Source organism: Taeniopygia guttata, chromosome 7 (genome assembly GCF_048771995.1).
Source record: "Taeniopygia guttata chromosome 7, bTaeGut7.mat, whole genome shotgun sequence".
NCBI lineage: Eukaryota > Metazoa > Chordata > Aves > Passeriformes > Estrildidae > Taeniopygia > Taeniopygia guttata.
The window spans coordinates 36,361,460-36,384,483 of NC_133032.1; the positions used below are offsets into that span (position 1 = coordinate 36,361,460).

At 41.2% G+C, this 23,024-nt stretch overlaps 1 long non-coding RNA gene across 2 annotated transcripts; it reads left to right on the plus strand.

Moving 5' to 3' along the window:
- The first annotated feature begins 420 nt into the window (after positions 1-420).
- On the plus strand, positions 421-22,334 carry LOC121470271 (uncharacterized). 2 transcript variants are annotated; one of them, XR_005981026.2, is made up of 7 exons: positions 421-1,495; positions 1,641-1,867; positions 3,067-3,192; positions 3,912-4,056; positions 4,601-4,815; positions 19,395-19,487; positions 21,870-22,334. It is a non-coding gene; the product is annotated as an uncharacterized lncRNA (long non-coding RNA). The 2 variants fall into 2 exon arrangements; XR_012056857.1 differs by having other exon boundaries at positions 19,447-19,487.
- Positions 22,335-23,024: the final 690 nt, after the last annotated feature.

The window sequence follows — 23,024 nt, forward strand, 5'->3', positions numbered from 1 at the left end:
ATTGTGATGCCATGATTCTCTATATATGTGTGTGCATGTGTGTATATATAAATATATATATTAACACATATGTTAATATATATATTTATATATATATTGCACACCTAAGCAGTTGGAATAACTGCAGCACCTGGGTTTGGTCTTCATGTGGGTACTGTTCCCTCCATGCTAATGAAGAGGTAGAGTCACTCTGTTGCAGTCAGAGGGTCTAAACCACAAGTAAATAGGATTAATCAACCCCACGATGTCACAGGCTTGCTGCAATTTTGCAATGCTGTATCTTTCCTCTGAGCAATTTTCAGTTTTGTTCTCTGGTAGAATCACAGAATCACAGACTGGTTTAGGTTGGAAGGGACCTTAAACTCACCTCGTTCCACTCCCTGCCATGGCCAGGGACACCTTCCACTAGACCACGTTGCTCCAAGCCCTGTCCAACCTGGCCTCGAGCAAAAGTTATGCAACGTGGTTTGGGGTGGGTTTGGCAGTGTTAGATTAACAGCTGGGTTTGATGATTTTAGAGGGTTTTTCCATCCTGACAATTCTGTGACTCTGTGATCTGTAAGCTGCTGTTTGCTCACCCTTAGGGAAGAGTGTGCAGCCCACCATGCACTGCTGAGTGAATGAACTTCAGGATGAACATTTCAGGTTAACAAGATATGCAGACTACATTGCACCCGGGCAAAAACCTTTTAATTTCTCCACTTTGTTTATAACCCCCTTGTAACCTCTCCCTAAGAAGAGCAGTAGGACCATTTTATTGGTGAATATGCAGAGCCAAAGCAATACTGAATGATTCTGAGGCCTTTGACACAAAAGAGCTGTTACTGGCCCATAAATGAAAACTATGTTTTTCATTACAAGTCCTTTATCTCAGGAGTTTCCCTCCCACCTGGAATTTACGCAGCTCACACTCACCAAACTTTTGGAGTTTTTAATCCATCTAGATACTTTGTAAACGGCGTGAAACTTTGGGAGCGAGTGGGGTTTGAGTGCTTGGTGTTATTAATAATTTATGCTTCATGCGAGAAGAAAATTGATCCAAAGCATCCTGGAGAGGCCAATCCATGCTGCCTCTGTGATCAGCTGAGACTCAAATTAAATGTGAGGAATGAATGGAAATATATTGTGGAGAAAAGCTGCACAGACCCATTCCAAGCCAGGAGGTGTAGAGCTGGTGAGGGCTGTCAAAGGGAAAGTGCGCGGTGTCCTTTGAAGCCTGGTCATGGAGACAAGGATGTGGGAAAAGATCCTGCAGCAAAAAGTGGTCAAAAGTTCTTAAGAGGAGGACGAGGGCAGATCTGTTTCCTGAAGGCAGCACTCCAGATCAAAGAGCTCTTTGTGGAAATGTTCAAAAACAACCCAAACCATCTCATCCTGGGTTAAAGATGAGCTCCAGCACCTGGGGCTGGATGGGAGGTCAAAGGAGGAACACTGGGGGACATCAGTAGATGCTGAAGCTGTACTGGAGATACAAGATGGACCTGTTGTGTCAAAGGTAAGAGTTCATATTTTCTCCTAAGAAAGAAAAATGTTCAGAAAATAATCCCTAATAGAATTTGTGAAGCGTTTGCTGAGTTTTATTTTCACCCTGGATACACTGATACAGCCTTTGTTTCTCTTCGCTGTTCTTGTGTTTAAAGTAACTTCTGCTAGAAGTCACACGTATCTGACCCAGAAATACAAGAATTTCACAGTCTCTGAGGAAATGTGCTGAAGGGAGGTTTTCTGGAGCTTTTCAGCTGGGAATGAAGCCTCCTGCCCATTTGTTTACCACAGAGGGAGCTCAGGAGAAGGACAAAGCGCTGGAGTGAAGGTGGTACAGAGGTCACTGCAGGCACCTGCTGTTTCTGGAAGTTTCTGTTTTGAGGTATGTGCTGACTTTGGATATGGACTGGTAGAATTTTTATCAGATATTTTTTCCTATATGTTTTAATTGCTAACATGAGTAAGCATGTAAATGAATGCTGGAGGTACTTTTTGTCTTTGTAAGTGTGAACTGTATAGATAAATGAATCTACATATTTATATGTCCTTATGAGTCTTGATACCCTACTTGTTAGTGTGATAGTGTCATCTAAGTTGTGTCATACTTGGTTCAGGACAGATCCATTAAGTGTTCTTTCTGCCCTGGCAAATGAGCACCTATTTCAGTGAGGTAAATCCAGAATAAATCCCTTGATCGGGGGAATCAGGTTCTTTTGCCAGTCCTGCTTGAAAATACTGGGAAATGCTTATATATACTGAAAGAAAAATGAGATCTCTGACTCTGAAAAATGCAGCGAATTAATCTGGAATAGTGGACCAGATTAATTGAACTACATGTTTGTACAAATTATCTTCTGTGTTCTAAAATCCTGGAATCATGGAATGGTTTGGGTTCAAGGCACCTCAAAGATCTTCTTGTTCTACCCCCTGCCATGAACATGGAAACCTCCCAGTATCCCAGGTTGCTTCAAGCCCTGTCCAACCTGGCCTTGGACACTTCCAAGGATCCAGGGGCAGCCACAGCTTCTCTGGGCACCCTGTGCCAAGACCTCACCATCGTCACAGGGAAGAATTCAGTGGTGGTATGTTGTGGTCCAAAAATGCAACTGCTCTGGTCCTTGACACACAAAATGGTTTGACACGTGTCAAATCCATTGTTGACACCCTGCAAGCATCACATGCTGAGCATGAAGAGCTGTTCTGCTCTGAACACACCTGGATGAAGCATCCATCCAGGTCACTGCATCCCTGTTCATCCCTCTGCGCCCATGGCGTCGGACCACGAGGAGCAAACACAGCCTGAGGGCAGTGACCTGTCAGAGCAATAAACTGCCACCCTGGATGTTCAGTCCTTGGCTGCTCTGTGGAGATGCTGGTCATGGTGCCAAGTTTAAAGCTGTTTAATGATTTGTCTCTTTGCTGTTGAAACTGAAGTAGGAGTGGGAACACATCGGCTTCGGCCAACCAGTAATCGGTGCTTGAAGCACCAAAATACTTTTTGGCCACTTTTCATTAATTTTCTCTAAATTCCAAGGGGAAGATGTCAAATTTTTACCTTTTTATCTTTTGCCTTCCTTGCAGGTTCAGTGCCTTCTGCAGCTTTTGCAGAGTGCCAGGCCCACAATCTGGTTTAGCAAAGGCCCCTAGTCCACATCCCTCTCTCATGGGGCCCACGTGAAAATCAGGAGTTTGAGAAGCAGAGTCAAGGTTTGGAACCATCAAATCCTTAAAGGGTCTGGGTTGGAAGTGACCTTAAAGATTATCTCATTACACCCCCTGCCATGGGTAGGGACGCCTTCCACTGTCCCAGGCTGCTCCAAGCCCTGTCCAGCCTGGCCTTGGACTTTTCCAGGGATCCAGGGTCAGCCACAGCTCCTCTGGGCACCCTGTGCCAGCCCCTCCCCACCCTCACAGGGAAGAATTTCTTCCTAATATCCCATCTAACCCTGCTCTCCATCAGTGATGTATTTTTCCTTCATGACATCAGTGTACTAAGTCTGCTGGAGTTTTTAGGCACATTTAAATTGTGCATAATTTAATCCTCGAAAAACATGCAGAGATCTTCTCCATTCCCTCTTTTATTGTTTTGCTGAAGGTTTATCACATCTCCATAAATCCAACATTCAAACAACATTCAGGAAGGGAATGCTGGATCTTGGGTGAGAGTCTGGAGGTCTCTGCAGTAGTTTTGCACAAGTTGTCTAGAAAAAGGACGAAGTCTCCTGGTTGAGAATTTGTGGCATGAAGGTCTGAGTAAGAGGAACTGTACTTCCCATTGCATCACTGATGTATCAGCCCAGAGCTTTCCCACATCTCATAAGCTGCTTTGAGCCCGTGCAGTTAGCAGAGTGGGGGAAAAAAAGGAATTGAAGAAGCAAAAATAAATATTAAAGCACATAAGAATGAAATATCACCTATTCAAATAGCAATTATGCCGTTGAAAACAAGATCACCACACCTGTACAAGAAAAGACAACCAAGCCTAAAACATCTGTTTGGATCCACCTGCCAAGCACCTGTTCCTCTGTTTCAATGCCATTTGATTGCTGGAGATGTAGAGGCTCTTGTGAGGTAATGAGTGATTTTACATTATGCATGATTGAAAACAGGTGTTCTAATGCTGTACAATTCTATGCATGAATAATTCAGTTTGTTTAGAGCAAGATCTTTAAAAGAAATATGGTCTTTATTTTTTTTTTATAAATATTAAGGTTATTCTCTGTAGTGTATGGTGGATGGTCTTTTCAGCAGGCTTGCTGATGACCATTTTTGTATAATTTTATGGGTAGGAAATAACACCGTGAAAGGTAAAAAAAATAATTATACCTAAAGCACATAAGCAATGAAAATTGAAAGCTTTCTTTAGCAAGGAGGGGGGAAAAAAACCTGTCAGTGTTCTAAGGGGGAAAGCCAGATGACTTTTGGCAAAGCCTGCTTCTCACCACTAACAAAACAGCCCAAGAGCTTAATTATAGAGAGGGGTGAATGTGCCTCAGGGATAAGTAAGTAGCTAGTCCATCTCTTGGTCTGAATTCCAGCTGAGTCTGAATACGTTTAAGAATTTGTTGGGTTTTTTTCTCTCTCTCTCTCTCTTTTTCCTCATGATTATGAAAAGGTTTCTTGCACAGTTGTACGCTTTGTGCTGATGGAAGATGCTGCAGACTCAGGTCTTTACCCACAGACCAGTTTCCATGCTGGGAACTGCAGGATAATTTAGCCCATGCTCCTCATCATGGAGAATTCAGCAGCTGCTTGGGATCATCTCCCAGAGAGGAAGGAGATGTGGAAGTCAAACTGAGAGGTGCAGCATCCCCTCTGCCTCTTCCCAAGGTAAGCAGTGCATCTGGAATGGTTTCAGCCATTCCTGGGATGAGAGGAACTGGAGCAGCCAAAGGTTTTCCTGCCACAATGTGTGTCTGCTCTCCTCGTTCCCTCAGCCAGGGATGTAATTCAGTTCAGCAGGTTTAGTTTTGCAACAAGGTTAGTGTCTGTTGTGGTGTTAGTTTTTATTATGGGAGTCTTCTGTGGTGGGCAATGAGGAATATTGGTGAAGGTGAAGGGAGTGGAGAAACTGAGAGTGCACAGAGGATTTCAGACCTTCCAGATCTTCCTGTCCACTGAAGTTGATGTGACAATGATGTGGGAAAGGAGTAGAAGAGAAGAAGGAAAATGAAATTATTGATTTGCAAGGAGGAAGGAACAAAGGTCTCCCTCAGGTGATGATGCCTCATCCCTGGAAACATCCAAGGCCAGTTTGGACAGGGCTCTGAGCAACCTGGCCAAGCTGAAGATGTCCCTGTTCAATATAGGGGAGTTGGACTGGATGGCCTTCGAAGGTCCCTTCTAACCCAAACCATTCCATGAAAGAAAAGAGGCTGAAAGCCATTATTAAAAGTTGCTGTAGTTCCCTGTGTTAATTAAAAAATGAAAGAGCACCAATATTTTGGTTGCTCTTGTATAACCTGAGCGCTGGTTTGTATCCAGTGGCCGTAGAGGTGGCTGTGACAAACTTCAACATATTCTGTGGGTTCAGGAAATAAAAGGAGTAAATTCAAGAATGCAAAACATCCAGGTGTGACCCAGGACCTCACTGGGTGAACAGAAGCAGCTCAAACTGCTCAAACTGTGGCTCACACTGCTCAGGGGACATCAGGGCAGAGTTCCTTCAGGCCCTAAATGCAAAGGTTCTATGGCCAAACCTGTCTGAGCTGCAGACATTTAGGTGTTTAGCTGAAGCAAATCTGTAATCTTTCAGTATTTTATATACAGTAAGTTACAGGAGACTGTAAATTAGAGTTTATAATACCCTATCCATTCAGCTACTGACAAAGTATCTAAGGTAATCTGACCTGCTTCACAGACCATGAGAAAAATCCTCATGTAAAGTGAAAGAGATGAATTACAGAGGGGTAGAGGAATTTGTCTCAACTCAGATATTGGGTTAATTCCCACGTCAGGCAAAATAATGTTTCACCAGGCTTTACTTCAATAAAGTTGGGGAGGTTTAATAGATGCAGCCCTAGAGGGCAAGGAATAAATTCTTCTCCCTTGGAGCCAATGACCACGCCACCAAAAACATGGGTAGGAATCAAAGTGAAGGGAACGAGGGAAGAGTTTTCTGAGAGAAGAAAAACAGCAAGGACAAAATATTGTAGGGAAAAAGGGGTGGGGTTTTCTTTTCTGAAATTAGAAGAAAGGGGAACACATCGTGGTACTCTGAGTTCCTGCAATAAGGAAAGTTTTTTCCTTTCACTGGGAATTATTCTCCTCTTTAATAATAAGAAAATAACTCAAATCTCATCTTTTTTAAAATGTGGGATGAGCAGGGAAATGAAAAAGGGGTGATGTTGCATCTGCTGGGGTTGAAGATGCCTGGGCTTCTGAGAGTTTATCTGTTCTGGTGCAGTTGATGGAAACTCACAGGTCCCACTGGGCAGCTGTGAGAAAGGCAGGACATTCCTGCTCCTTCCTGCCTCCTTCTCACCAGTTTGCAATCGTGAGAGATACTGAAGGGTTCCTTCAGCTTGGTGGAGGAATTTCCTGTGGCTCTACAGCTCTTTCCCTGCCCCCTCTCCCCTTTTCCAGTAACAGCTGTTTTATAGAACACCTTATCTGATTGTTTTTAAATTAATTTAAGGTGGTTTTCTGTTTTCTGCTTTAAATCCAGCACATTGCTCTCCCAGAAACACATCCTGCTCTTACCCCTGCCACATCTTCTCTGTAGCAGTAAGAGAAGGCTCCAGTAGCTCCTCTACCACTTTATTAACTATTTCCATTCCCTTTCTGGGTACTGAAATGACCCTTTTGTCCTTGCAGTTGAGTCCTGAGAGGGCAAAGTGTGTCTTGGTCATGTTCTGTGGGTCAGGTCAGGTGCCTGCAGGCAGGAAAGAAAGTTTGGCTTTCTACCTTCATTCCTTTACTGCACGGTGCCAGAAGGAAACGGAATCTTCCAGAAACACATCCCAAAGAAGACGATCAGAGCTTCTCTTTCGCAAGGACACCTGTGCGATCGAGGGCTGTTAGGAGGTTTCCAGATGAGGCACTGAAAGATGAATGTGGAGCTCCCTGATATCTGTGCTGGAGATGGAAACATTTAGTTTCTGAAACCTTTTGATGGACTCAGATGGAAGTTGTTCCATAAATCAAAAGTATGTATATTTACCTTTTCTATATACACCTTCTGTGATTTATTAGGTAACTGTTTCTTGTCATTGTGACCCTCCAAATTATTTGCCTTTGGTCTCCTTTCAAGAATTAACCAAACTATGATGAATTATGGAATCAGAGAATGGTTTGAGTCAGAAAGGACCTTAAAGCTCCTCTCGTTCCACACCCCAGCCATGGGCAGGGACACCTCCCACTGTCCCAGGGTGCTCCAAACTCCATTCAGCCTGGCCTTGGACACTTCCAAGGATCCAGGGGCAGCCACAGCTTCTCTGGACAATGTGCCAGGGTCTCAGCACCCTCAAAGGGAAGAATTTCTTCTAAATCTCTAATCTAGATCTTCCTTTCTTCAATTTAAAACCAGTTCCCCTGCTCCTATCACTACAGGCCCTTGTAAGAAGTCACTCTCCAACTTTCTGTATGTCCCGTTTGTGTATTGGAATGCTGCTGTGAATATACAGGAATTTTTCCATTGCTTGCTGGGAGATCTGTTCGCCTGATATCTCTGTATCAGAGGTGACAGAACAAGGTCCTTTCTCTAGGTACCAGTAGCCCCATTTCCTAAACCAGTAGTTCACTCCTTCTTACCCACAGTTAAAATCCCGCTGAAACTGTCAAGAGTTGTTTCCACCTCTTTAATTTCATTTTCAAACAAAATCCTTCACTTCTTTGTATGCAGAGGCTGCTGCAGCCTGGATCTCATCTTGTCTTCTAGTAACATCTTCCAGATTTGTTTTAAACTGATTAGACACTGCTGAAGAATCAGCTTCTCTCCCCCGGACAGTACAAAGCCAAGTGTTGACAGAGCTGGCTCGTGGCCATCGGCTCCGCGATGACGCAGCATCGCATCTTTTGACAGCCCCCACTTCGTTTGGGGCACTCTGAAACATTCACACACCCTGAAGAATTAAAATAAAGTAAATTACAGAGTGTCAGGAGACTGCAATTAAAAAAAAAAAAAAAAAGAAGTGTCAGCTTGACCAGAGAGTTGCTTTAATTAAAGGACTTATGCTATACGCTGGAGCGAGGAATAAGAAAGTTATTTCTGCTGTTCTAATGTGGCTGCAGTTTCTATCTGAATTTTGGTTTTGAGAAACAGAAGATTATCCTTTTTATTGGGCTATGGAGAGAAATTATGGGGAATGAGCTGAGTGATTTTCAAATTCTCTCAGTAGGAGTAGGAAAGGAGGGAAATACTTGTCCTTCCTTAACTAAATAGCTTCCAGTGCAGTTTAGAAACAGGGGCACTAATTTCTGGGTCCCAGCACAGCACAGGGATATATTTAAGTCACTGGGATGGTATATATTTCCACCACCTAGATTCTTTTCTGGATGGAAATCATCCTGCCTTTAAGTATGAGGAGAAAATACAGAAGGTCACAGTAACAAATACTGTTTCCTGGATTAATTTGTCCCGAAAGGTTAATAAAGCTCATCAAGAAATACATTGAAATGAAGCAAAGTTATCTCTAGCATTTGAGTCTTCCCATCGTAGTGTCCTAAGAGATGTCCTGTGGTTTGACACATAATTAATATGTTTATTTATCTTAGTTTGTTTTTTTTTTTTTTAACATACATCACCATAATAGCCAAATACAAACATTTCATCCTGTTTTGTAAAGAGCCTATGGTCCATTTTATGGCAACAGTCACTTTCCCAGCTCCCACCAGTGACACGGAGTAGATGCCTGAAAAAAAACCCACCAAATCCCTGAAATTTTCTCACCACTTTTGCTGGAAGCTGTTATGTTTACAAACTTGTGGAAAATGTGCCTCTTTTGCCTTCTTTGAGTGTCATGGGAACACAAGCCGAGGTCTGGTCCAGTAGCACTGCTCGGGGCTGCCTGCTGCTTCTTGGGTCTCTCATCATCCACGAGGTTGTTCCAGAGTCCAGCTCAAAGTTACATTCTGCTTGCCAGAATCCAAGATCCCAAACAATTTTACAATTAACCTGGCTTGAGAGGTAGAATCTGACAATTTTTCAGACAAAGAAAGCTAATATTATTATTACTTATTTACGCTGAAGCATTATAATGTCCTCATTACTCTCATTTTAACTTATGGGATTCCCAAGGAATATTTATTCGAATTATTTGTTTTAGCTTGTGCTGTCTGTAACTCACTTTTTATAGACTTGACTGGTCAGGTAATTTCCACAGTATTGTTTTTGGCTCCCTAACTGGATCTCATCCAAATTTTCAAAGTGCTTCTACAGAGATAATGGAGCACATTCCAGCATCCTGTGAAATGTCAGCTGAAAATCCAATGTTAGATGTGTGGAGATAACCTGGGTAGAGCTGCCAGATGCTGTAATTTCTTGCTTGGGAGTACCAAACACCCTGAAGTTACTAAGGCAGTTCTGCCAAAAGAAGGAAAGGAAATGTAAAGGAGAAAATAAGGAGGGTGAGGAAGAAAAAGTGTCCAAATGCTGAAGTTTGATGCTTAAAATTGGGAGTTTACTTCTATTTTGTTATAGGAAAAGCAAATGCAGCACTATTGTTTCATACCAAAGAATGGTAAGAGGGTTGAGGTGAGTAAGAAACTCCCATTGTGAAAAGTATTACATAAGTTTTTTGAGGAAATCCATAAATCCCATATTAAAAAAAGAAGACTACAAATGTAACTTTTATTTGAGTCCAATCACCTGAGAAAAGCACGATGATAAAACCAGAAACATAAATTGAAATTGAAAATGACAAATAGCGGTTTTTGAAAAACACTTTTATTATACATTTTTACTACGCATTGATACTTTTCTAAAAGGGGCCCATTGGGATAAGCAGGCCTCTGAGTTGTTTGATTTGGGCTATGTAACCTTCTTGGAGACTGGACAAGAAGATCCTCATAGGTCCCTTCCAACCCTAACTACTCTGTGATTCTCCTTTGAGGATATTTGAGAAAGTTAATCCTGGATGTTCAGAGATCTCCCCGCTTTTCATTATTTTTCTTTTTTTCCTTTTTCTTAATGAGGGCCAGAACCGTGTGCATGATTTTCTGTGATAGATTCACACGGGAGGTATTCTGGAACTGGCCAAGGACATAGCATTTACAAGAAGGTCCTGACAAGCATCCAAAAGTCTTTGTGAAGCTTCCATCTTAGATGACCCCATGGAATGTGAGAGAGCTTTCTTTTTAGGCAAATGGCATCTTCTGGACAGAGTCATATCCAGAAATTCTGCTGTGCTTAACCCATTCTTGAAATGCCCAATGCAGCGAATTTAAGGGTGGAGGTAGGAATAATGCGGTCGTGTTTTCTCAAAAAGGGGGCCAGGAGAGCCCTCAAGCTCTTATTCTGATTTTTTTTTCTACTCACATAACTACCTCTCTGATAAATAGGGTTTCTGGGAAGATCATGTGGATATTTGAGCCCCTCATCCAGGAAAAATCAGAAGAATTTGGGTTATCTTCCTCACTGGCATAAAAATAGCTGCGGTTAACAGCTTTTGGAAAGCCTATAGTTTTAGATACAGTCTTCCACTTGTGAAGGGGGCAAAGTTTAAAATTTTGGGTGGAAATCATGTGAAAGTTAGCTGGTTCATCAGGGCTTTTTTTTGCCTTTTTTTGGATTTGTTCAAAATCAAAAGTCAAAGTGAAACTCGGGGGATGTGAACCTCTTGAATCCAAACCAAAAGAGCGATGTGCCAGATCTCCCATGAACCAAAAATCACTGGGTTCTCACAGTCCTCGTCCAAAGAAGAATGCACAAATATAAATCAAATATCCTCTTGTGCTCCTCACAGCTTTCACGGAAAACAAGACAGAATATTAAAAAGATCTGCTCAGTTTTGCTGCAGCAACTACCAAAATATCCTGTGATCATTCGATAGCTGGCAGTTAATATCCTGATCCATTCTCTTTCCTCGGTAATCCAGCCCTTTCCAGCTAACACTCAATGTTGGCATGCACAGCATAACCCCTCAGCATCTTCCTCGCTTGTACAATTTCACAGGGAAGACTCTGCACAATTCACAGTCCTTTACATCCCTGCTCGAGGAGCCAAGGAGGGAGACGGATTTGCAATTATATGAAAACTGCAAGCAGCCTGATCAGTACAAAGACAGGATGCTTAACCGGTCCATGGCAAGCTGGAGTACTGAGAAAATATTTAATGATATTTTTCCCTGTGGTTCACCTTGTTTGAGAGCAAACCCCTGTTCCTAAATGAGAGAAAGAAAAAAAACCAAAACAAAACGAACAAACAAACAAAAAAAATATCAATGTTCTTCAGTGCCGTCACTCATCGTGCACCAAACAGTTTCTGAAGACATAAAAAAAGAAAAGTGCTGGTCATGGAAGAACAGCAAAGGTTTCCTTTGTAACTAAGACACACTTGTTTGCAATAACATGTGTGCTTTTAAATGCTGCCAAGTTGCTGAGGCTATCTCTCCTAAATGCAATCTTTAAATATGTAAGTGTTAGAAAAAACAAGGTAATGTTCAAGAAATGTTAAAGTAAAAAAAAAAAAAGAAAAGTTTGATCAGATGGTTAAAATCCAGTCAAACTAAAGACAACCTGTTTATGACCTTTCTATGCTAAAAGCTAAAAATGTCATTTTTTTTCCCCCTACAAGATTAATTGCCATCACTTTGGGAGTAGTGTGCTGGACATTATTATATGATGTCAATTAATGATTAAAAAAAAGGTGGTTTGCAAATGTAGCACCACAGTCCCTGGTGCATTACATCATTTCTGAAAGATCTTAACACGTGATAAGCAAAGAACACTTTAACCTAAAAGTCCGAGTGTTACAACCTCGTTTTTGTTGTAACACCCTATGTGCAACCTTTTGGCCTTGAAGTCAGCTGCAATAAAATGAAGAAGTCAAAAAGAAAAGGAAAAATAACCTCTTAGAAGGAGGAGACACCCTCCTGTCCTGCTGCCTGAGTGTTAATGCCACGGAATGAGTCACGGTGGAAAATTTGGTGTTGATCTGAGCTCGTGCACTGTTCTGAGCAAGTTCTGTCATCCAGACCTCCTGCTCTGGTCACAGGGTTGCTGTGATCCAGGTGTCATTCCCTGGATAATGCCGTTATCTCTGCCAGAGCCATGGAAATGTCACCTGCTGGACAGAATCCCCCTTGCCCAGGCTCTGCTCTCCCTCACAGGGTAACAGTGATCACTTATGGGCCTTATCCAATTCACCGGAATATTTAGGAGGGGTTCTACCTTTATTTTACGTCTCCTCCCATCACAACCTGCCTTTGCAGCAGGTTTGATTTCTTTGTCAGTGCCACACACAACCCGACCCATTTTCCTGAGAGCTCTTCTCCACTTTTAGCATCCAAAGGCTGCCGTGGCTCCTTTGTAAACTAACGACACGCATTTAAAATACCTTTGTAATAATAAATACCACATGAACATATGTATCAAGCAAAGGATTTCAATTTTGATGACACTTGCTTCTCAAGAACAGACATTCTGGAAGAAAAAAACGTTGCCAGCCCCAAATTGATTGACATTTGTTTACTTAACTCTGTCTTCTTGAAAGTCTGCACACCTATTTCAACCTTGAACAGTTTCCAACTGTGGTATACTGGAACATTTTTTCATTTATTAAGTTCAGTGTTGCCAACCCAAACAAAGAGTAATCAGTGATGATCCAAGCAGACCAAGCTGTCTAGCACCATACAATGTATCTGCATGCTAATTTTCAAATTCCCTCACATTTCCAGAGAACTAATGGGATCATTTTCATTCTGTTACAGCAACTCAACAGTTACTGAATCACCATCTGTGTTTTCGTTAACCTGAATCAGATATAAATTCTGTTATTGCAAGGTAGAGCAGCTTGTTTAATGATTCTTAATCTTTTCTTTAATTAAATCATGCAGCCAACCTGAAAAATCTATCTTAATGCAAATTAGGAGCTTTTTTGGCATTCGCTTACAGTAATGCACTAATAAGGTTAATTTATGAAGGTTCTCTTCCAGTCTGTACAGATGATATTTGTTCGCTGCATATTTTTAGCATATTGTCCCTTTTTGTAATATTAAAAAAAAATAATAATAAAAAAATGCTTATTTTCCCCTGCACAAAAGAGGGAGGCTGCAATCTGCTTATTGTTTATTAGAAAGTTAGAGCACAGAAAATGAAAATCAGCCTCTCCCTTCTGCTGGTATCAGGCTATGAGGATGCAAAGGCACAATTCAGGAGCCTATTGAATTAAAGGGCTTTGGCCAAGCATTTTTCTGCCTTTGGCTGCTGGAGATAAGGTCCCTGCTCTGATAATCATCTTGAAGATATCAGGGGAGATAATTTGTCTAAAAAATATTTTTCTCTTTTTTTCCTTTTTTCTCTTCTTTCTTTTTTCCCCCTTTTTTTCTCTTTTTTCTTTTTTTTTTAATTTAATTTTTTCTTGTAGTGTGAATGAATAGTTTAAAGAGTAAATAATTCTTGTGAAATAAGCTTGAATACATTTCTCAGTTGCACAATTGCTTCAGCTCTTGGCTCTGATGATCTCAGTCAAGAAAATCTCTGTCTTTGTGAGCATTCTTCCCAACTACAAAATGACTTGAAATTTGTTCAAGTTGCTGAGTAAAGAGTAAGTTTTTTTTTTTTAATACTTCTTTTTTTTTTGGTTATTTTTCAACACCCACTAGTAAATGGGGATGGAGACTGAATTTCGACACACGGTTTTGCTATTTAATTAAAATCACAGAAGCTGGCTGGACAGTTTTCAGCAAAGGCATTTTTTGCATCGGGAGACTGCAGATTCCTGAAATTAAACATAAATCATACATTCTTTTCATAGAAATTTGCCTGCTCAGACTAGGAATGATTTCTTTTATTTTACTTTATTTTTCAGTTCTGGGAAAGGACTCCTCACCTCAGCTCGAAGATGTAGAAATTAATTTCTCCTTGGCAGGAGGATTGCCCAAGCTCAGCAGGGCAGGCTGGAGGGAAGGGCAGATCCATTTCAACCCCTTCTTTTACCCCCCCTCAGCCTTGTCCTACCTCCTTTTCCTTTTCCCTCTTCCCAGCTGGACTCACTCTGTGCCTGATTCTTTCAGCTCTTTACCGAAAACCTGAAAGTTTTGCCCAAGGATGTGAAACTCTGTGTTTAATCAAAGCAAACAGCACCATGGAATAGCTTTGGGCTGGATGATTGAGGGGAACTTTCCTACAAGTTCCCAGGAAAAAATATGTCACACTATCCATGGAACGATTCCTGACTTTTTAAGGATTCTGGTGTGGCTGATTTGCTCTGATTTTAGGATTTTTTTGTTGTTGTTGTTTTGTTTTGTCCATGCTCACGTGGGGTTTTTGCACCCATGGAATTTAGGAATGGGAGTTTTTAATCTTCCTTTCCCCCCGTTCATTTTGGCAAACTGTCTTCCAGATGTTGGTAGTTTTTCTCTGTAATATTAGCACAGCAAGAATGACAAGTAATTGTTTTCCTCCCTATTTAATTGTACCTATGTGTTCTTAAGTCTATTACATGCTTCGCTTCATGCTTCACCCACTTTTAAAACATGCAGATAAATGAGTATCAGCAGAAGACTATTTTAATACAGGCCCAGGGTCTTGTACAACATGTTCTCTGCAGGCTGCCTATATAAAAATTAAAAAACAAAACAAAAAACCAAAAACCTCAAAAGAACAAAAACCTAAAAGAAAATTACTGATTCCAAAATTCTGGACTCTTTCCTGGGGAAAAATATAGACAGAATTTTTTTCTCTTCTTTTTTAGCAGCACTTAAAACTATCTGCCACATTCCTTGGTTCCTTTAACAAAGAGAGCAAATAAATATTTTTTCAATTTCATCCTAAAAAGGAATATTAGGTCAATCTACTGTGTCTTTTTCTCATCTGTTTTCTCTTAATTTTATTGTTTTCTCTGCGTTTTAATAATTTTCTTGCACTTCTCAGAAGGGTGACCAGTCTCTAGCAGACAGGGAAATACTTGACAGTGACAATGGTTCCCTTGAATCAAATTACAGCATTTTCTCAGGTATTAGAGAAAAGCTGCTCAAATAACTGAATTATTAAACTGCCTCCTAATGAAAGTTTTCCATAAGGAACCCCAAAAAACCAAAACTGAGCTATCAAATCATGAAGATTTTTGCTGTAACACCACTATGAGAAAAACAGGGATGAAGACAGTACTGGAGATTTGTCCACCACTGAGGAGGAAAGGGAAAGAACATGATCCCATTTGACACTACAAATCTTGCTGGGTTAATTACCACCTCCCTAAGCAGAGAAATGAAGGCAGGAAGGGCATTCTTGTGATGACAACCTCTACCCAGTAGCAAGCTTTGCATTTTCCCAAGGCTGAAGACAATTTTACCCTGACAAATCCAATCAGTGATTCTCAGGCATACCCTCTGGAGCAAAGCTCCAATTTTTGAGGATACACAGGGCAAAAAAAGATGGACTGCAGTAGGTCACTATTCAAATATTTACAGTATGGCTTGGCCAGTGCTGAAATGGCACTGTTGGCCTGAAGTCACATCAAGGTCTTCTGGCATTTGAGTGTTTCCCCAATGGCTTTGTGCAGTAAAGTGTTAAGTCCTCCTGAGCATTTTATTTATTTGAGGCAGTAACTTTAAAATAAAAAATCGCAACCTTAGAGCAAAGCTGCTATTTTGAGAATTTTAAGCCATTATTGACTCCTGTCAGATCAGTTTCTAGACTTATTGACTCTAGAAGTAAATATAGACTGAGAGAAAGCGAGGTCAAGTCAATATTTATCTTGCAGATCAATACATTTTGATACTAACCAAAAATTAAGCTCAATACATGCATATATTTTATGCAACAAGGTTAGGAGAGATCCATTCAGAAAATTTGTCAATTTGAAATTTCCCCACGGAATCCAACCTTTCCTATTCAATTTCCATTAGAAAGTTTGTCCCTTTAAGGGTGGTTAAGTGACAGAAATCACAATTCCACATCCTCCAATCAGGTGAGTAACAGCAAAAGCAAAAATGAAAAAAAAAAAAAGTGAAAAGATGGGAGTTTGGTTAAGGTATTGGGAAGAAGCAGGTGAGTTATGGAGGAATATGGGGACTTAAGGCAATATGGAATGTGATTTATGCAATATTCTACCTGTAAGGCCACTTTGGATGGACCTTGGGACAACCTGGGCTAGTGGAAGGTGTCCCAGCCTTGGAATGAGATGATCATTAAAGTCCCTTCTAACTCAAAAATTCCACCATTCTCTGATTCTAAATGTGAAGAAAAGGTGGAAGAATGTGGAGGTGGACTTGCAGCAAGATGTGGCACCAGTTCTGAAAGGAGGGATCAGGAGTTTCGGAGCTGCAGCACGTGGGATGCAGTGGTGGTGGAAGTTAGGGAGTTTTCTGTGTGGACTGAGCTGATATTTCCTGGTGAAGGGAGAAGAATTTGCAAACTATGTAAAGATCTGAAAAGCCTAAAAAGCAGAAACCAAGTAATTTAGTGTTTAATGTTCCCACTTAACAATAAGACAAGAAAAGGGCAACTTCGTCATCCACAGTCTGGCACAGCATGGATAGAAATTTTATCTTCCCTTCCCTTCCCTTCCCTTCCCTTCCCTTCCCTTCCCTTCCCTTCCCTTCCCTTCCCTTCCCTTCCCTTCCCTTCCCTTCCCTTCCCTTCCCTTCCCTTCCCTTCCCTTCCCTTCCCTTCCCTTCCCTTCCCTTCCCTTCCCTTCCCTTCCCTTCCCTTCCCTTCCCTTCCCTTCCCTTCCCTTCCCTTCCCTTCCCTTCCCTTCCCTTCCCTTCCCTTCCCTTCCCTTCCCTTCCCTTCCCTTCCCTTCCCTTCCCTTCCCTTCCCTTCCCTTCCCTTCCCTTCCCTTCCCTTCCCTTCCCTTCCCTTCCCTTCCCTTCCCTTCCCTTCCCTTCCCTTCCCTTCCCTTCCCTTCCCTTCCCTTCCCTTCCCTTCCCTTCCCTTCCCTTCCCTTCCCTTCCCTTCCCTTCCCCATAATATTTTCTTTTTTTTGCCTCCTTTTCCCCCTTCTTTTTTCTTTTTTTTTTTTAATATCTTTTAACTCCTTTTTTGCCCGTCTTTTTTTTTTTTCCTTACTTTTTTTTTTTTTCCTTTCATTTTTTTCCCCCCTCAGCTTCTATCACAGCCCAGGATGCATTTGCACCCCAGATAACAGCGGTGACCTCACATTTACATAGCACCTCTCACCCCAAAGGATCTCCAAACGCTTTGCAAGTTTAGCACAGGCTGCTCTCCACACTTGGAAATCCCTTCACCTTCTGCTGGAGCCCAGCAGCTCCTGCTGAGAGGGGCCACACTCACAGCACTCCCCAACAATTCAGGGAAAGGGGGGATTCCTTCTCCAAAAAAGACTAAAAAAAAAATTCCAGCAAGAATTTAGACAGGCTCAGTGTAATGACACAAATGTGGAATTTGGCCAGAGCACTGCAGGTGCAGAGGAGACTTTCCCTGGAAAAGCTGGATATGCATGACCAGGAAAAAAGGGCATAAAAGTGAGTGAATGTTCCTTGCCTTTTCAAACTACTGTTCTTTTCATCTGGGAAAAATATGTTGAAAAAATAAAACCTGTGTGGCTGTGCAAAACCCTTCCTAAGAGGTCATTTCAAAAAGAGTGAAGATGATAAAATGATATATTAATTGGTAAAATATGAATTCATTGAGAATAAAGTGTGGAATCTCACCAAATTTAGCTCTGCAAATGTAGCAAAGTATATTCCTCATCCAGCATAAAAAGGTGGCATTTGTTTGATTTTGGTTTGATGAATTATTAATTTTATCACAGCTAAGATGACAGCTAATATTAGGACATTGAATTATTAATTTTCAAATGTGGCAATAGAAAAGCAGAACAAACACAAATTGAGACACATTTTAGGTGTGAGGTGACTTGCTTACATAATGTGTGTGAGAAAATAAAACTGCAGAGACAGAGATTTAAATCTTGCCAAGCAACTGCTTTTGCCTTTAAACCCCAGGTATGATTTTAGCCTTACTTCAGAAACAGCATTCCTTGACTACTTAAATGTTCATATTGGATACCCTGCTCCTCCTGTATTCTCCAGCCAAAAAAGGGTCTCCAGGTAATTTTTCTGGCTGTGGATACAGTTTTGGGGGCCATGGAATAATAAGGGAATGTGTAACCTAGGTAGAACATTAATCTTTTTTTGGTTTGTTTTTTTTTTCCCCCAGGATGAACAGGTTGAAAAGTGCAAGAGAATATTATTTAGTTTATTCTTTTGCTCCTCTTTCCTGCTGTTTTTTTCAACACTGCTTGTCATGTGGTACAGGGTAAATAAGCACTTCAGGGCTTGTTTCCTTAAAACTCTTTCTGTGAGGTTTCAGCCTTAAGAGACAGCACAGGATTTATCTGGCTCCACTACTGCCCTACAGGCTAATACTGATTTTCCTGTCAAATGTCTCCTTTGCAAATATTCCTCCTTCCCAACTCTCCAAATGAAGATGGGAGCTTTGAAGTCTTTCTTATTCCATGGCAAAATAGTCAACAAAACATTTCCAAATGTCATACCTTTTTTATTTTTTATATATATAGTTTTTTTGAAAGCAGACACTGGTGCAATGCTGCCCCTGAACACAGGGTGAAACAGGAATCTGAAAATGAGCACAACTCACGTCCATCAGGGATGCTGACAAGTATAGGTGGGCTTTTGAGGGCAGTATTCCCAGGCCAAAGAAGAGAAACAGCTGTCTGTCCCCAAGCCTCATTGGGAATTAATCCAGCTCAAAGCTGGATTAACTTCTATTTAAAAAAAAAAAAAGGCCACAAACTTGTATTCCACTGCCACATATGGCGATTATTTAGACTACAAATATTAGGCAGGGCTAGCTGGTTGGGTACTAAAGAGAGACTGATTTAAATCACTTATTTTTATCCTGCTGACAAAACGGGGTGGGGGAGAAGAAGCATCTGTCACCCATGTGAGCTGGGAGAGAGGCCATGGCAGAGGGAGAAGTGCAGGAGGGGCTGAGGGTCCCGAGGGAACACGGTGGGAGAGCCCAGCTGTGCCCAGGAGGGTCTGCTCCAGAGCCTGTGCTGAGCCATGAGCTCACCTGGCTGCTGGAAAAGGGGTGACAGATGAGCAGGGGTGTGCTGGGGACTTTATTTCGTGAGCAGGGACTGCTGGGGTACATTCCTTGAGCTTTTATTGCAGTATTAGCCTCATTACACTGTTGAGACAACAGAAAGATGGTAAAAGCTCCACTGTTACGGCTAGTTCTAATTTCCTCTACTCTTTCTGTTTTTAAAGCTTACATTTCCACCTTTCTAAAAATCTTACCTTTGCTATTTCCCACAGAAGGGATGCTGAACACTGGAGGAAGCTGATTTCTCCTCTGATCTCTCTGCAGATCCCAAGTGGATTATTGCTGTGTTCAGAGCTGCAGTACAGGTAGGCTTTAAAGTGCAGCTTGCATGGGAAGGCCAAAAAGCATAAATTTATACTCACTCCCACTGGGTGAGCCTGTTTATTGCTCAGATGGACTTTGACTTGCTGTGTGCTCACCTGAGAATTTCAGCAGGGACAAAGGAGTTTCAAAGGTTCAGAAGATTTTCAGGCATGACCGTGAGCTGCAGTGCAGGGGTGGAGGGAGTTAAAGGTAACATCTGCTGCAGATGTGGGAACACTCCCAGCACAACCCCAAACACGAGCTGAAGCTTTGGCCCTAAATGGATCTTGGCTCTTGGATCAAGAGAAGGAAATTTGTGATGTTGTCCCAAGGAATGGGGTGTATTTGCCAATGTCCCTCTTGTAGGGAGGTGGTAAAGTTCTGTCATGGTTTTGGTTCACCAATTTGAGATTGAGCTGATTTTGAGATTTACAAACCCAAGACAAATTCCTTCCTTAGATTTGTTTTATCATGGACCTCTGCTTCATTGTGTTAACTTTGAAAAGAAATCTCATTTTATATTTTTTTCTTCATTGTTTGTTTGCTTTCCACTTCAGTGGGGCATTCCATGGTCACACACCTGCCCTGGCAAGAGAAGTGATTAATGGGTGTATTTCACTCATTCTTGGTTTACATGTTCATGCACAACACAACACTTTTCCCCTCCTCCCATGCAAAATCAGTAGAGTTTATAATAAGTACAAAACACCAAAATACATCAGAGTGAGTTTCAAGATCTGCCTGACTGTGTTCAACCAAAACCTGAGGCATCTCTGCTCTGGGTTTGTACATGCTGGTGGGTATTACACTACCCAAAATTCCAATATCTGCCATGAAACTACTGTTTTCCTAGTGGAGCCTAAGTCTCCTCTCTTTAAGAGGAAGAGCCAAAAAGAATTAAAGGAAAACCCAGTCTTGCCACCTTTTAAAGGTGATTCTGAGCATGTGGGTTTGAATTTCTCTGGTTTCACACATTGCTGGTTATGTTGCCTATTATAAAGGATTCAGTGAGACACACTTTCTCCCAGTGGTATTTTATTTTGACACATCTCAAATGAAAATACAGCTCATTATTTTATACAGGATTCAAATGTGTTTTCACCTGGTTTTCATGCATTAAAATGTGATTCATTTTTTGCTGTAGGTACATGAAAAAGCAGAATGAGTCTGTAATGAGCCTATTTAGTAATTTATTTATCTGTTTTTTAGGTCATCCAAAAATGGGGCAAGTGTCAGGCTTTTTCTTCTTTTACGATGTGTCTGTGCTGAGAATGCCAGTGCTCTCTTGTCTGGCCCTGTTGCATTCTTTATCTTCATGGTTTGGCTCTCAAGAGGCATATTTAAATTGTCATAAACATGGTAAAACTTTTCAGGAGAAAACACTCAGAGACCTTGTTTATTTAAGTTTTGAAAATGGTATTTATCATGCCCCGTAAAAAATCATGTATCAATCCTCCAGGGACTGGGCAGCCTTTTCAAACCAGTCATAAGCTGAAAGTTTGTAGAGGATGCAAATTAGTAGCTTGATTAAATGAAAACTGGTGTTAAGTCTGTGCCTGGTGAAGTTTCTGTAGGCACAGCAGCAATTAATGTGGGGCCAGCTAAGCAAATCTGTTGTGAACACGTTTCATTTTATGCAACATATACACACAGAAAGCAGGAAATTTTGGCCCAGGTGGATGTGCCAGTCTGTTGAGATTACCTGATCCAGGAGGTGTTTAAAATTATGGAAACCACAAGAGATCAATACTTCTCCAAACGTCTCTGGCACATTGAATGAATTCTTTTCAAAAGAATGCACTTCTTTTGCAAGGTTTCAACAATACCCATGATAAAGGAGCCCATTTAAACTTGTGATTAACCAGAACCAACATTGCAGAGGTGGCCCCTGATCCCCACGCTTGAATTTCAGTCTTGGAACAGGGTGCAGAGGCTGGATTGAGTCTGAATTTTGTTTCATTTGCAGTAGAACGGCAGAGCTGGCAAGCTCAGGCACTACCAGTGCTTTGTGGAAGCTGACATATGAATTTGTTCTACAAATGTGCCAGGGACACACTGATCCAACAGTTAGATCACTTCCAGAAGACACAGAGTTGGATCTCTGAGCTGACTTCAAATTCTTTATTATTACTATCCAGTAAAATTAAAAATTCTGCATCAAGAAACCAGGTGATGAATGCAGCACTAAGTGATATCCCCCAAAAACGCTCCAGTCTTTAAATGGATAAAATGAAATAAATAAATAGGCTAAAATATTGCAATTCTTCAAAGAAATAAGGTCACACTCCTCTCATGGACTTTTTAGACTGAGGTTTCAGACAAGTTTTGGGGGTTTGTGCTGGATTTTGGTGGCACAAAGTAACTGAAGTCATTATTGGTTGCAGGAAAGAGAAGGGATGTGTGTGGGAAGGATGGCCAGGCCAACAGGAGGAAAGAGAAAGCAGGTAAGACAGAAAATCTCTTCAGCATTGTGGGTAACCCCTGCAGATTTAGTACATGGAAGAATATTTTTAGCTCTTTTTTCCATATTTTTAAAATGTCTTTATCCCTGTGTATCATGACACACAGTTCCTTTTCTGCACTTCTATTAAAGGCCACTAACTTTAAGTTCTGATGTCTTAACTATTTTTATATCCTGAATCTAACCTGCTGATAGCTGAACATGTTGTTTGAAAAAGAGGTCCCAAGGGAAAACACCATAGAAAGGAAATATATCAATAAAGAAATACAAGTAACTGTGATGTGATATCATTTGTGCTTTATTTCTGAATGGATCAGAGGAAGTTTGCCTGTCACTGCAAAAGGGAAAGGATATGAGAATGAGCTTCGTCAGACAATACTGCATTAAAAATTCCTCCTTCTCTGGGACAAAAACTATGTTTCTCCAAAAAAAAAAAAAAACCAATAAAAATAATTATGTGTTGATTTTAAGTAGTGTGTGAGAATGAAGAAAATAACATCTGTAGAGACAAGGAGGAATTGTATGGTGTGTTCAGACTGGGCTGGTGCTTCACACACCAGCAGTGAGGGAGGAGAGTGGAGGGTAAAAAATGGGGAGCTGCTGTATCCTGGGTCATTAACATTGGCCATGTGGTGAGTTTTTCCACAGTGCCACTCATTTACTGTCCTTTGAGGAATTTAATGATTTTTTTTCCTGATAGCTCTTCTCTAGTTCCTTTTGCTTTTGAAGGTAGTGGAAAAAGAAGAGACAGCCCCCACTGGCCTGCTGGATCCTGCTGCCTCCAGCAGCTCCAGGACTTTTAAATTCATTTTAAAATTAAATAAACCCACAAAATTTTAGACATTTATTATTCATCCAAACTATACCTACAGTACATGCTAATGCATTATTTCACTTATCGTGGGTTTGCCCTCACAGTGACATTGAAAACTCTGAGTATCCCTGTCATAAATGCTGATACTTTAAGGAAAGAAAATATGTATTTAGTTTTCATAGAGTTACAGAATGGTTTGGGTTGGGAGGGAATTTAAAGCTCATCCATTTCCACCCCCTGCCATGGGCAGGGACCTCTTCCACT